Below are 13,375 nucleotides of genomic sequence, written 5' to 3' on the forward strand. Positions count from 1 at the left end.
GGGTGGATAGGCCATAAGCAGGGAGTTTCGTGTTGGAATTGCTGTCCTGGTCTGGGGCACTCTGGTGCCAAGGTGATGAGTATAGTACAAGAGCATGGATATGACAGAACTGGGGAAGTGCACACAAAAAGGTGAAGCCAGGCATATGGAGGGACATGAGAGCTAACAGCCACAGGCAGGCCCATTGATCAAAGTTTCCCTTCAGCATTGATAATCATCCCAGAGATAAGTATATCAGAAGAGTCTGCACTGATGTACATGCCCTGATTTAAGGTACTTCACTGATAAAGCATCCTCTCCATGTTGGACAGCACTGCTGTCATAAAAGCCTGTTGTGCTTTGGGTGAGTCCGGCCATTGCTGTAATGAAGCCTTTGTAATGGCAGATGAAGGGATATTCTAGCCAGTTCCTAGTGTGCACTAAACTAAATCAAAGATTCACAGCATTGATTTTGAACATGGGCCCAACCAGGATATATGTGTGTGCAGCCACTTCAGCATTACCCAGCTATCAGAAGCAATAAATCTGACCTTTAATCCTGGAGACTTTTGTCAGGGGAACATCAGCCTCCAAGTGCCGCTCCAACACATGTTCCACCCTGCAGCTCCAGGGTGCCCATAAAGAGATTCAGGAGACGTGAGACCTTGGAGTGCAGAGATATGGTATTGATTAGGCTGGTATTTATTTCCTTGGCAATTCGTAACCCAGGCATCAAATGTCCGTACTGCAGAACTATTTTTTTATAACTGTTATTTGAAATGATTGCATGTTTTTTTAGAAAAGAGAGTAGATAAAGGAAACCTGCGATCCCCTGGAGAAATGACTTCATCACATTAACTACAGAAGGACTTGTGTAAAATAATCCATGCTATTGACTCATCACTACCCCCATTTCCTGCGAATCAGTTCAGTATTTATTAGAGATTGTTCAGGACTCCGAGGTTACTTCTGACAGGAGCTTATTCCAGGGTAGAGTGCTTATGAGGCCAGAAGAGACCCTTAGATCATCTAGTGACATCTCCGGTAAGACTCAGGCCACTAAATAATTCCCAGATTGAGCCCAAATAACTGGTGCTTAGCCAGAAAGACCTTGAAATAGGACATTCATCTGAATGTGAAGACCTCATAAAATGGAGACCCTATCACTTCCCCTGGGAGTTGGTTTTAGTGGTTAATCATCCCTGCCATTAATAACTCATTACCAATTCATGCTTCTGCAGTTGCAGCGATTTATACCAGCTAAGAACTGAACCAGGGGGTTATTGTTGGGGAGGGAATAATCAAACATGCCACACGTGTGAGTCCACCAGAAAAAAAATTGTGGACTAGCACAGACCAAGGGGGTGGAGGGGTTGGCTCTGCTGAGAGTGGTCCCAGCTGAAGTGGCGGCTAAGGAGACCTCGCACGCAGGTTCTTTTGGACCCTCTGAGCTTTATCTAACAGGCTGCATGAAGCAGGCCCAAGCGTTGGAGGAGGGATCTGGAGAGCCTGGGGAACAAAAACCACCTTCCCTGCCAGATCCACAGAGGCATTTTGTCCTGCTGGCATTTCTACAGCCTTGAGGGGCAGGAAGATCTCTCCTTACGTGGAGTCAGAGCCACCGCTTAGAAACTCAGCCCCTGGGATTAACCCCAGTCCGCAGCTGTCTATGCAGTGTGAGGTGTCCTGCTCTATGGAGACTTTCCCACGTTCCTTCAGGACTGGGAAGGGGGAAGGAGGAGAGTCACACTGAGGTGCTCTGGGAAGGGAAGGGAACCCCTGCTTGGCACGTTGGTGAGAGGAGAGAGAAGTCCTGGCGAGGGTGACAGGGAGTGGGGCCAACTTTGCCACAAGGGTCACGCTGGGAGGTACTGTGGGGAGGAAGGGAAGGCAGTAGGGGGCAGCGCTCAGAACTGGAAGTAGCTGCACCCAAAGCGCGACAGTGTAACTTAGCCTAGCGATACGATGCATATTTCTGGTCCTGACATCACTGTGAAGAAGCCACCATGAGATTATAAAAACACTGATGTTTCTATGTCATCCAGAACTCCCCTGGTGTCTGTGTCATGCATTCGCACTAGTGGTCTGTGGGGGACAACAGCCTACAACTGCTGCTGGTTCCTGGAATTACTGCTTTACCTTGTCACCACGCTTTTGGAGTTAACAGTGGAGGCTTGAGGCAGTCACTGGCTCGTCACACCTTGGCTGCAGTGCAGTTCACCAGCCTCTGAAGGGAAGCGGTGGGTATGAGAACCTAAGTAGTTATGTGCATCTCTTGCTCATGGAGAGGGTGCTGGAGATCAACATGATGCTCCACAGCTTCCAGAACAATAAGACTCCTGGGGCGGATGCCTTGCCCAAAGAGTTCATGTTGCTTTCTGGGACCAGGTGGGCCTGGACCTGCCAGAGGTCTATAGGGAGTGCTTGCAGGAGGGCCACCTCGGAGCGGGGATGGAGGAAGGCCTCATAACCCTTCTGTACAAGAAGGGGGAGAGGCGGGACTTGAGCAACTGGTTCCCGATTACACTCCTGAACTTTGATTACAATGTAATAGCTAAAGGCTTGGGTGAGTGTTTTAAGTCTGTTATAGGTGCAGTGGTCCACGAAGACCAGGCATGCGACAGATCCACGATGCCCTGATGCAGCTGCACGATGCCCTACAGTATCAGCAGGAGAGAGGACAGAACGTCGCCATGCTGAAATTTGACTTGGAGAAGGCCTACGACCAGGTGTCTCATCACTTCCTACCGGAGACACTGAAAAACAAGGGAGTCTCCGCAGCCTTTGTCACCTGACTAAAGGCAGCACTGTGCACCAACATGAGCAGTGGGGTCTTGGGGAACGGGTCTCTGAGAGTCCCGACTGCAGTAGAATCGGGTGTCAGGCAGAGCTGCCTGCTCTCCCCAGTCCTGTTTATTTGTGTAGTGTAACCACTAGCACAATGACTCAGACGGGACCCCCGGATCAGTGGAGTGAAAATCCCCATGAGGAATAGGGAAGAGATGAAAGTCCTTGCATACATGGATGACCTGAACATCATATGCAGGGTCAAAGTGTCAGTGGAAAGAGCACAACACACCCTGGTATACGGAGCAGCAGCAGGGGCCAAGCTTAGCATGAGCAAAAGCACATGCCTAGTCCTGGGTAAGCTCAGGGACCTGTTGCCCATGGTGGTCTCCATCTCCCACAAGGGAGTAAAGATCCTTGGGGTGGGGTTTGACCCAGAGCTGACAGGGCAGAGGGAATGGGAAAAGATGGAGGCCAAGACCAGTCAGCAATGGAGAGGGAGGGGGAATGGGATATAGAGGGATGTGCTGTGGTTTTCCTTCTCTGTGATGAAAAAATGAAGCCTGAAAGCTGTTTTCTCAGTGCACTTTGTTTTCCCAGCTTGGCTATTAACCTTGCAGTCACCAAGAGCAATAAGCTAACATTTCTAATGCAATAAATTTAACATTTCTCATGCAGGGAAAGAACAGGCCGGAGAGATGCTTGAATCCAGATCCAAATGGAAACTAGCAGCTGTGGCTAATTAGAATGACCAAATTACCCAGCAAGTCCAGTGGGCGTCAGTGTCAATGACTATCTTCAAAATGGGCAGAAGTGCTTTCCACACGCCCTCATCCATGCGTGTATGGTCGTGTTCTGGCTGTCTTGGTTCTCCTGGTGCTTTTGTGTACGTATGCATGTTCTTTTTGTGCATTTATAAATTCATGTGTGCTCACATCAATAAACTGTGCCTACCACATTACGGGTTTTACTGAAACTAATGTATACTTCAGTTAACTTATATTATCTTTGCATTTTCTGTTCTCCAAGCGTTAAATTAGTTTTACTTTAATTCATTATATCCCAGTTTGGAGAGGTTTAATTCTAGGAGCATTTTGTATCCAGAGCACAAGTCACAGCCGGTCAATGTTAACTCTGCGTTAGCAAAGTTTTAAGGCTGTGATGTGTGGAGAGAAGGATTCTCTGGATTGTCTGGGGAAGTGTCAGGGTCATGGCACCAAAAGCTCCGTGCAAGTAACACTGGATTGATGGAGGAAGGTATCTTAATATGAATGTCTGGATGTTTTAGCTTGCTCAATCATATTGTCACAGGTGTTTAACTAAAATACCTGCTCAACAATGTGAAGAAAAGTGCTCACTGTTAGTGTGTCATACCTCTGTCACTTTTACTTAAGTGCTATGAAAGCTTCCCACTCACATCTCTGACTCATAAAGATATCACTCCCCAGCATGATATTTTTAAATTAAAGGGAAACATTTCCAATCCCAAGGATGGAAAAAGGATAAAATAAAAAGGATAAAAAATATGCACAAACCTTCTCTCCTTCCTTTCAAAGGTTATTTTTGGAATCAAAGAGCCTAACACTAAATTTGGACAGAATATAGGCCCCTCAGTCCAAGAGTGCATTCTTCCAGATCTTCAACTACAGTCCACACGTGCCTCAGTTTTGCTTGTAAAGATCCTCAGGAGCCTAGAGGTCTGCTTATGGACACGTTCAGATCTGCCTGTTTTCACCGGGTTGAAAAACTTGGCCTAAGGTCAATTGGGATCATGGGCACATATCCTTCAGCTCTGTCCGTTCTGCAGCTTGATCCTCTGGGGTGTGTCATGAGCAGTCCTAACACCTGTCCAGAGAACCAGCTTCACAAATCTCAGTGGCCATGGCCACTTCATCCCAAAAGTGGCCAGGGGAGGAGGCAGTGCCCTATTTTTAATTTGGTGGTTAGAACACTCTCAGGGAATGAGAAACCAAGGTTCAATTTCCTCCTTATCTTGAGGGGTTTCAAACCTGCCTCCACTGCCCAGGAGAGGCCCCAAACCTCCACGTGCAGGCTATTCTGCCTTGTATGCATGTATAGAGTGGAGGTGGCATAGTCTCTCTGGAAGAAGATATTCTAGTCTGGAAGAAACAAAAAAGATGTGGAGTGGGAAGAGAGAGAGAGATGTAGCTCAGCAAGAAGGGAGAGGTGGGTTTTGCTCTGTATACCAATGGTTGCTTAATGTAAACTGAAGGATTGAGGCCTGCTCTGCTTTTCAAAGGGACAATGTCCCTAAGGCTCTGGGCTGTGAATCCTGTTCAGTCACATCCCTGCAGCCCTGACACTGGTATCTAAGCCCAGGAGAGGAGTGGGATTGTAGCCTGGCCCCTGTCCTCCGCATTCTCTAAGGACTAATTCTGCACAGCTGCATGCTGAGCATGGCTACCACCATGCTTAGGCACTTAGATGTCCTCGTGCACAGAAGAGAGAGCCCAGGTGACTCAGGGGGTCTGAATTCTACTGCTGGGCCCTAAAAGTTAGGTGTTGTGATGCCGAGTACATTACCCAGCTCCTGCACAGTGCTTTCATTCTTACTATTAAAGCACTTGATCAAAGAGGGCACATGGGTGACTGGTGCCGCCTTAGTAGGGGGGCACATGCCCCCCCTGCTACCAGTCCCACCAACTGGAGGTGTACGGCCATCAAGGGGTGCACCCCCTACACGTTGCCACTGGAGGGCAGTATTATTTCCCCCCATTTTGCAGCGTGGGAAACTGAGGCACAGGCTGGGATGGTATCACCCCACAGGTCAATAACAGGCTGGGGCCTGATCCCAGTTCCACCAAATGCTAGGCCCAGGCATCTTCTACTGAGTCCTCTGCCAGATCCCATCTTATCCTGACACCCTGCACAGCCCCCAGCAGTTTCCCCTCAGAGCTGTACAGCACATCTCCTTCTTACCCTCCTGTACAGCCCCCAACCCACATCCCCCACCTCCTTCAGCCCTCCCAGCCTCTACCAAGCCCCCTAGCCTACCTTCCTGTACCCCCTGTAGAGCCCCACCCCACCCACCCCTACCTCTCTCCATTAGTATCAAACTCATCTTGTTCCAGTCTCTCACACTACCTCACAGCTGGTCTCCTTTGTGGTTCTCTCACCAGGCAGGCTGCAGAAATCCCTGAGCTACATCAGCTCAGGATGGAAGCAAGCATGGCCACCTCCATACAGTAATGCCAACTCTCATGAAAAATTCAGGATACTCCTGATTTCCAAGTCAAATTAACTGACTTACAATCTCCTGATAGACAGAGAAAATCTTGGGATTTTTTTTGTAGAGAGCGCCAAACTGGTAAGTATATAGAGGAGAAGGGGCAGGGAAAGAGGGAAGGGGTAGATGGGGCAGATCAAGACCCCCATAACAAGGGAGGGAGTGGGGCTGTGGCTGGGGTGAATGGGGCCCCAGGGCTGGGGCAAGTCATGCACCCTGGGCGGATGTGTGTGTATGTGTGTGTCTACCCCTCACTCCCAAGCCACAGCCCTCCCAGCCCTGCTGCTGCCCTTCACTCCTGACCCACATCTCCCACACCTTCACAAATAACACCCCCTTGCCCGACACACACACTTCAAAAATAGCATCTCATTTATATTTCAAATCTCTTGATTTTTAAGTTTGTCTTGTGATTTTTGACGTGGTGGGGTTGGCACTACTGTCTATGTGATGCTGGGCCTAGGCTCACAAGCTCTGCTTCTCACTGCAGCTAAACGGCCTACTTGAAATGGGGCAGGAAAGCAGCCTTGTTCTTTCCCATTCAGAAAGTAATCTCCCAGCATGGCGCTGCCTGGTGCAGCCACCAATGGTTGTGGCACCTCTCACCCTCACTGGTGGCACACAGCTTAACAGTCAAGAATCACTAAGATGTGATTCTCCTTCCCTTTTGGGAACAGCTTCACTAGTTTAGACGACCTCAGCCAGGGTATATGATGCTGATTTTGGGGCAGTGGAACAGCCCGAGGCCATGACCCCATAAGTCCCCCTCAAGCCCAAGTCTGAGATCTTTGGTGGTGGCATGTAAGCAGTGCTGTCCTGGGGCTGCCTCTCTGACCTGCGGTGAAGTCCATCCTCAGTAGCATAACTGAGAGGGGAAGACCAGGGCTGCAGCCCCAGGCACTGCCTTTATGCAGGGCAGAGAAACAGTTGCCACCACAATGGTCACTGGCCACACCACTGCAATCAGTGTGGCAGGACCTGGTGCTGCCCTGGACCTGCCCTGCTACACTTCTGTGGGCAGGATTGAAGATTCATTCCACTCAGGGTTGCCAAATCCTGCATTTTTATGGTAAGTCTCAATATATTAATTTTCTTAAGCGCTCAGGGCCCAGAGTAACATGATTAAGTGAGAATCTCAGCTTGCACTAAAAAAAACCCAACAACCCCCCTGAGGGTCTCATCCTTGTGGGTGCAGAGGAAAGTGCAGAAAGATATCTGAGCATGATAAACACAAAAAGCAGGCAGGCAGGGTGTGCCAGGGAGCAGCTATGCCAGGGACAGCCAGGGTCACTGCAGATAGACCTGCTGGCTCTCATGCCCATATATTTCTGAAGCCAAGTTGGCAGCATAAGGTTGTAAGGCCCTTACTTTTCAGCCTGCCTCCAGCCAGAGAGCAGAAGGAGGCCTATTCACTTATCTTCTACCATTGGCCAGGAAGCTGGGGTGGGGGAGACAGGCAGGTCAAGTACACAGGGGAGTGGTGAACTAGTCCAATAGCCCTATCCCCACACAGAGAAGCGGAGGGTGAGAGGATGAGAGTGGGTTGGGAACATGCATTCTTTCCCCATAAAAGATGTTGATGAAACTATATTTATCTTTTCATTGGCCTCAATACTTTTCTTTGAGATATTTTTGTGTTTCTCTTGAAAACAAAATCAAACCCCAAACCCACAAATGTAGACAACTGGAGGCTTTAAGGTTTTTTTCTTCAAACACTCCCCTCAACGTTCCCAGCAAAACTGGACATCTCTCATAAAAAGGTCCACTGGGCTGAAAAAGTCTGCAGTTGTGGGAGCCCCATCTCCAGCTGTCGGGAACATTCCCTCCAGAAAACACTGCAGTGACAAACTACCCACCAGCCCCCATGCACTTCCCTGAAGACCTCTGTGCTCCTGACTCTTCCTTGGGGCGGGGTGTAATCCTGCAAACCTATCCTCCCCATGGGGCCAGCAGCACTTGGGTGCTAGGTTTGCTTCACAAAAGCAGTTCTGATTCCTTCAGGGGGTATCTCTGGTGCTGGTGGCTAGACTGATGTTGGGCACTTGGCTCAGTTGCTGCAGGGCCTTATGACAGTAAGCCATGCAGAGACAGACACATGCACATGGGAACACAGACAGGTTTAACCAGCAGCATGTGCCCTGGATGGCAGCCCCAGACTCTAGCCAAAGGAAGGAAGGAGGCAGTGCAGTTCACATTCTGTCCGGAAGCGTGGCCAGGGAGCTCAACATGGGCTAATCATGGAGCCCTGCCTGTTTCCATGCTGGGCTCTCTCATATACTGAAGCCTCCTTGTCTCTGGACCAGCAGCCCAACAAACTTTGCTTCACCTGACCAAGGCCGTGGTACAATGATCAGCAAAGATACTGGAGAAGCTTGACAAGCAGCTGTCAGACCACGTGGAGGACCTTAAAAACAGTAACCCTTCTGCCAGACACTGGACAGCAATAACAAGGGCTGAGTTTACTTTAGGGGTTTTACACAAATGGGTTAATGTTGGCCTGAGCCCAGACCCAGAAGTCTGGGGAAATAACTTCTGCGCAGGTGTTCCAACGGGAATAAACTTCCCTTCTTGAAACCAGTACTCATCCACTCCTCCAGTCAGCCTGTGGAGGGGAAATGCACTGAATTACCAATCTGGTGTAGGCCACAATCCATTTGGTACACTGTCCTGATTTAGTGCCTAAACACTTCTCAAGTGGGGGAGGGTTATAGTTTACTCTCACAAGTCTGTGGCTGTCCTCAAGTTCAGGTGAAGCCTACACCCCTTTTTTGGGTACACATTTCAACTGAATATCACTTGAAGGCAGATGGCCTGCCTCCTGCCTTTGAAAGCATACAGCTTGTTTAATGATCCTTTTTTTGTTTCAATTGTTTGAAAATGTTAACAGGGTATTGACAGGCAAGGTTCTTCAGGTAGATGTAATATCTTTTATTAGACCAACTGAGCAGAAGGAAAAAAGTTCTTTTCAAGCTTCCGGGTGCAGTCACCCTTTGTCAGGCATAGGCAGCCTACTGGTCCAAGACTTCCTATGCCTGACGAAGGGTGACTGCACCTGAAAGCTTACTAAGAACTTTTATTCCAACTGTTTAGTTGGTCTAATAAAGGATATCACATCTACCCAAAGAACTTTGCCTGCCTGTGTCCTTGGACCAACACAGCTACAACCAAAAGCCCAGCAGGATATTGATTAACTCAGAGCACTTGGGGGCAGTGGATCAGATTTTTAGAGATTATCTCTTCCTAATGGTGATTTTAAAGGAAAGCTGGCCACAGCGGCAAAGCAGTCAAGGTGTCTTGCTATAGCTGCATAGCCAAGAGCCCTGTATTGGCGGTGGGGGCCGTTCCCAGTCAATCCAACTGGACTGGTCATTCAGGCTGAGAATTCTAGAGCAAGAGAAAGGAGCAGGGGATGAATTTCTGCCTTTTTTAAACAGACTAGGGAGGAAGGGCAATTACGGAAAGTTTCTCAAACAAGGAAATTAAATTTGCTGGTTTGATCATTAACCACTATCTCTGAAGAAAACAGCCTGAACTCTGCAAGAGCCTGGTAAGGAAAAAACTCTGGGGAAAGGAGCTATTTTGGAGATTTTGAGTTTGGTAGAAAGTCTTTTTTACCGACAATGGAGTATGTTAACTACAGTTGCCCAATGGCCCACTAGACTGATGAAAAACCTGGAACTTCATCTGAAAAGAACATAAATGACCAAACTTTCTGTAGTTGCTCACCAACCATTCATGCTGCACCAAAATGAAAGCCCTGGAGTCAAAATGCAGTAGGTGACCTCTGTGTAGGGAACTGGAACATTTTGGTGACATTTACATTTCTTACCTTTGTGCTTCTGAAAAGACATTTTGCACCCAAAGTCCTTATGGAAACCTGAGCCCTGGGGTGGAAAGCTTGCAGGCAGAAAAAAGGGTTCAATCTGTTTACCCAAGATTGAGACAATGCATGTAGACAGGTCTCTGTGCTTCAATGCTGTCACAAAATAAATTCTTTAGTCTCCACACACATATGCTGTTCTGACCCAACCAAAACTTCATCTCTTACCGTATGGGTGAGATGGCTATTTGTGTCTGACATTGCCTTAGCACTCATGGGAATGGGCCTTTTGCTCAGCTGATTGTGCCCAGCAAGCCCAGGCCACGTGGATGCCCCAGGCACGCCATAATTTATTTACTGCTGTCTTTACCCATTAGTCCCCACTTGGTGCTATAACCCAGAGCCCAGCAGTCCAGCACAGGGTCACAATGCTTGTACCACCTGGGTATGCCGCTTGTTATATGGGGCAGCAGGGCACCTTCTCCACAGCAGACACGCAGGCTGAGGGCAGTGCAGCCTAAACCACTGGTGGGGAAAACAGACTGAAGGCAGCAATCCCGGAAATGGAGGGGTGGGCAAGCCTCCGCGCAAAGGGCCATTCTGCTGGGTAGATGGTCGACTACTGCCATTCGGGGATATGTGGTGTCTGGGGTGGGGCCAGTCTGGGGAGGCTGAGCCCCATCTGCAAGGGAGCAGGCAGTCCCAGCTGGGCACTCCTGGGGGATGCAGCACTACCTGCAAGGCCATGCCCTATCCTGAGACTGCCTACTTCACCTGCCCCAGACAGGCCTCCCCAGCTGGGTGCAAGGGCTGCCCGTGGGGGGACCTGCACCCAGCTCATCCCAGGCAGGGAGGCTGCCCGCCCCCGGCACAGGGCTGCGAGCAGGAGTCTGCAAGGCACCTGCCCTGGGCGCTGCCCGCAGGCTCCCAGCAGGGGGCGCCCTCCCCTGGCTCCTGCCCTCTCTTTTCGGCAGGGGGCGGGATTTGCAGCTGATTGACACGGCACGCGCATCACACACCATCAAAGCCACGGAGCAGCCTGCGCATGTTCAAGCGCCGCTCCCTGGAGTTGAGGTAGCAGGCAGGGGCTTACCCAACCCTGGTACATGCGCAGTCAAGATACAGAGCGCCACAACAGCGCGTGCGCAGCAAGCTGCCCCTAGGTAATACAGAAAAGCGGAGGGATTGGTACGGCTCGATGACGTCATCGGTGGTGCAGTGAAAGGGGTGGGTGGCGCAACGTCTGCACGTAACCCCAGTAGCTCGCCGTGATCGTATAGTGGTTAGTACTCTGCGTTGTGGCCGCAGCAACCTCGGTTCGAATCCGAGTCACGGCATCGCCTTGCAAGCGGTGGCACGGCACGGGGTTTCGCCTTTTAATGCGAGTAGAGGCGCGGCGCAACCTGACCTGCTTTTTACTGGCCGGATGCACGTGGGGCACTGGGCACAGCCAGCTTCTGCCCCAGGGAAGGGGGTACGGCCTCCCTTGCCTGTCCTGGCAACTGCTCCTTGCACGTGCTGCCCTGGCCTGGGGCCCGGGAGCTCTCTGGCAGGGGGCATGGGACTGGTGCTGGGCACAGGGGCCATCTGGTGCTGAGCGCCCACGCTGGCCTGGCCCTGTGGGGCTGAGGGGGGCACTGCCCACTGAGCTGGGTACATGGAAACCTTGCAAGTGGGACGGGTGGGTGCCATCTGAGCCAAGGTGCCCTCAGCTAATGGGTGATATGGGCTTGGGCCACTCTGCAAGGCTGCCCTAGGCACTTTGGTCCTTTATTGACTTACTGCCTCAAAGATGCCACCTGATGCCACCCCCAAGCACCCCTAACACTGTGAATTGTTTCCCATTCACATTTTACAGACCTAGTCCAGACCTCAGGTGATTCCCTTGGAAAGTTGAGGCCAAATGACTGCTGTTTTGTCTGGACCCCCCCACCCTGAGCCCTGGATGTACTAGGAGGGGGCAGGACAGCCTTGTCAACAGTCCCTGAAATATTTTAAGCTTCCTCCCCCACCGGCAGTGGCCTGGCTCTGAAGGACCTGATGAGTTTTCAGACAGCCAAAGCCTAGTTAGGGTGATGCTGCCTTTTGGGTTAACTGCCTGTTGGTCACCCACCCCTCAAAGCTTCTGGACCCAGGCTTTACTGACAGAAATGAGACTAGTATCTTCTGTAACTCTTTATTATAACTGTCAAACAAATTCAAGACAAGTATGGTTTGCTGAATGTAATACACCAATAAGCAAAACTCTTAATTAATGACATAATATTAATAATAGTGAGCCAAACCAAGAACAACACTCAGATCAACAGCCATTCAAAGTTGGATCGATATGTTAGTCTCCAAGCTGGGTTGAAATTAAATCATCATATTGTTTAAATCAGTGAATTAACAATAACAATATAACAATAACCCATCCACACACAGTCTAAGGAAAAGTCATAAAAAAAGGGATGTCTGCTCCATTATAAATATCAATTAAAGATTTTTGCAAAAGTCAACCAGAACTACAGCTGAGAGCTTAAAAACTGCTTCACATCGAATCCAAATGATCAAATGTCTAAATCTTGACCACTGGGCCAGTTAAAAAGACTTCTACTTCAGACTTTCTTTTTATGTAGTACCTAAACCTTTCCTTCCCCTCCCCATCTTACAGTGCTGAGTTTAACACAATAATGGGATAAGCAGACACCTTTTTCTTTAATTCGTGAGAGTTACATATGAGAATCTTAAAGCTTTCAGGACTTTTCATCCATTGACACAGAACACACCCTAATCATTTATGAGGAAATGTTGTTTCCTAGCATCTAACAAGGCTGAAATCTCTCCAAACTGATAACACAGAAAAAGGAGAAAGGTGGCAGGGGCTGTAAATGTTTCAGCTGCTTCAGCCTTTTGGACTATCATTAAGCAGAAGGTAGGACCGCAGTCAAGGAGCCAACCTGTGATCACAGGACTTCTGCTCGGTTTGTTGGCTGTTGTAGTGGCTCCCTTTACCCAAAGTGGTGAATCTTGGAGACTGAGGAGCCCTGGACCCCTCATTGACCCTGAAGGCAAGACTTCCCTGTATTGCCTTTGAGTCTTTTGGTCTATGGATTTCAGCTGCTTCGCCTTGGAGCACCTCTCTCCAAGATTTTTGGAGAAATAGATGCTAGGGTTTTCCAGTGTGCTAAGGGTGCTAAGACACCCTTAGCAAGCAGCAGGTTGAAATAAGTCTGTTTAAATCAGCAGACAAGGTTCTTTGTGATATCTTTTATTAGACCAACTGAGTAGTTGGAAAATCAGCTATTTTTAAAAGTGATTTGATGGCCTGCGTGCCACAGAGACATTACAACTTCTCCCCTGTATTCAAAATCTATAATACTACTTTTGAGGAGCTGGCATGACCTTAATCTGGGTGAAAGGTCTTCACCAATTGATGCAAATTTCTACATAATAATCCTATAAAAACAGCTACCTAGAAGAACCCCCTACCAGCAAAACCAGTCTTCCCACATTTATTCACTCCAAAATTGAAAACAAATTCAAAGTTAAGATCAGTTGTG

The 13,375-nt window shown here is 49.1% G+C and overlaps 1 non-coding gene across 1 annotated transcript; it reads left to right on the forward strand.

Annotated features, from left to right (window-relative positions):
* The first annotated feature begins 11,098 nt into the window (after window positions 1-11,098).
* On the forward strand, window positions 11,099-11,170 carry TRNAH-GUG (transfer RNA histidin (anticodon GUG)). The gene has a single exon. It is a non-coding gene; the product is annotated as a tRNA-His (tRNA).
* The last annotated feature ends 2,205 nt before the right edge of the window (window positions 11,171-13,375 follow it).

The sequence above is a fragment of the Crocodylus siamensis genome, chromosome 15 (genome assembly GCF_052110815.1).
Source record: "Crocodylus siamensis isolate JL-2025a chromosome 15, ASM5211081v1, whole genome shotgun sequence".
NCBI classification, from domain to species: Eukaryota; Metazoa; Chordata; order Crocodylia; family Crocodylidae; genus Crocodylus; species Crocodylus siamensis.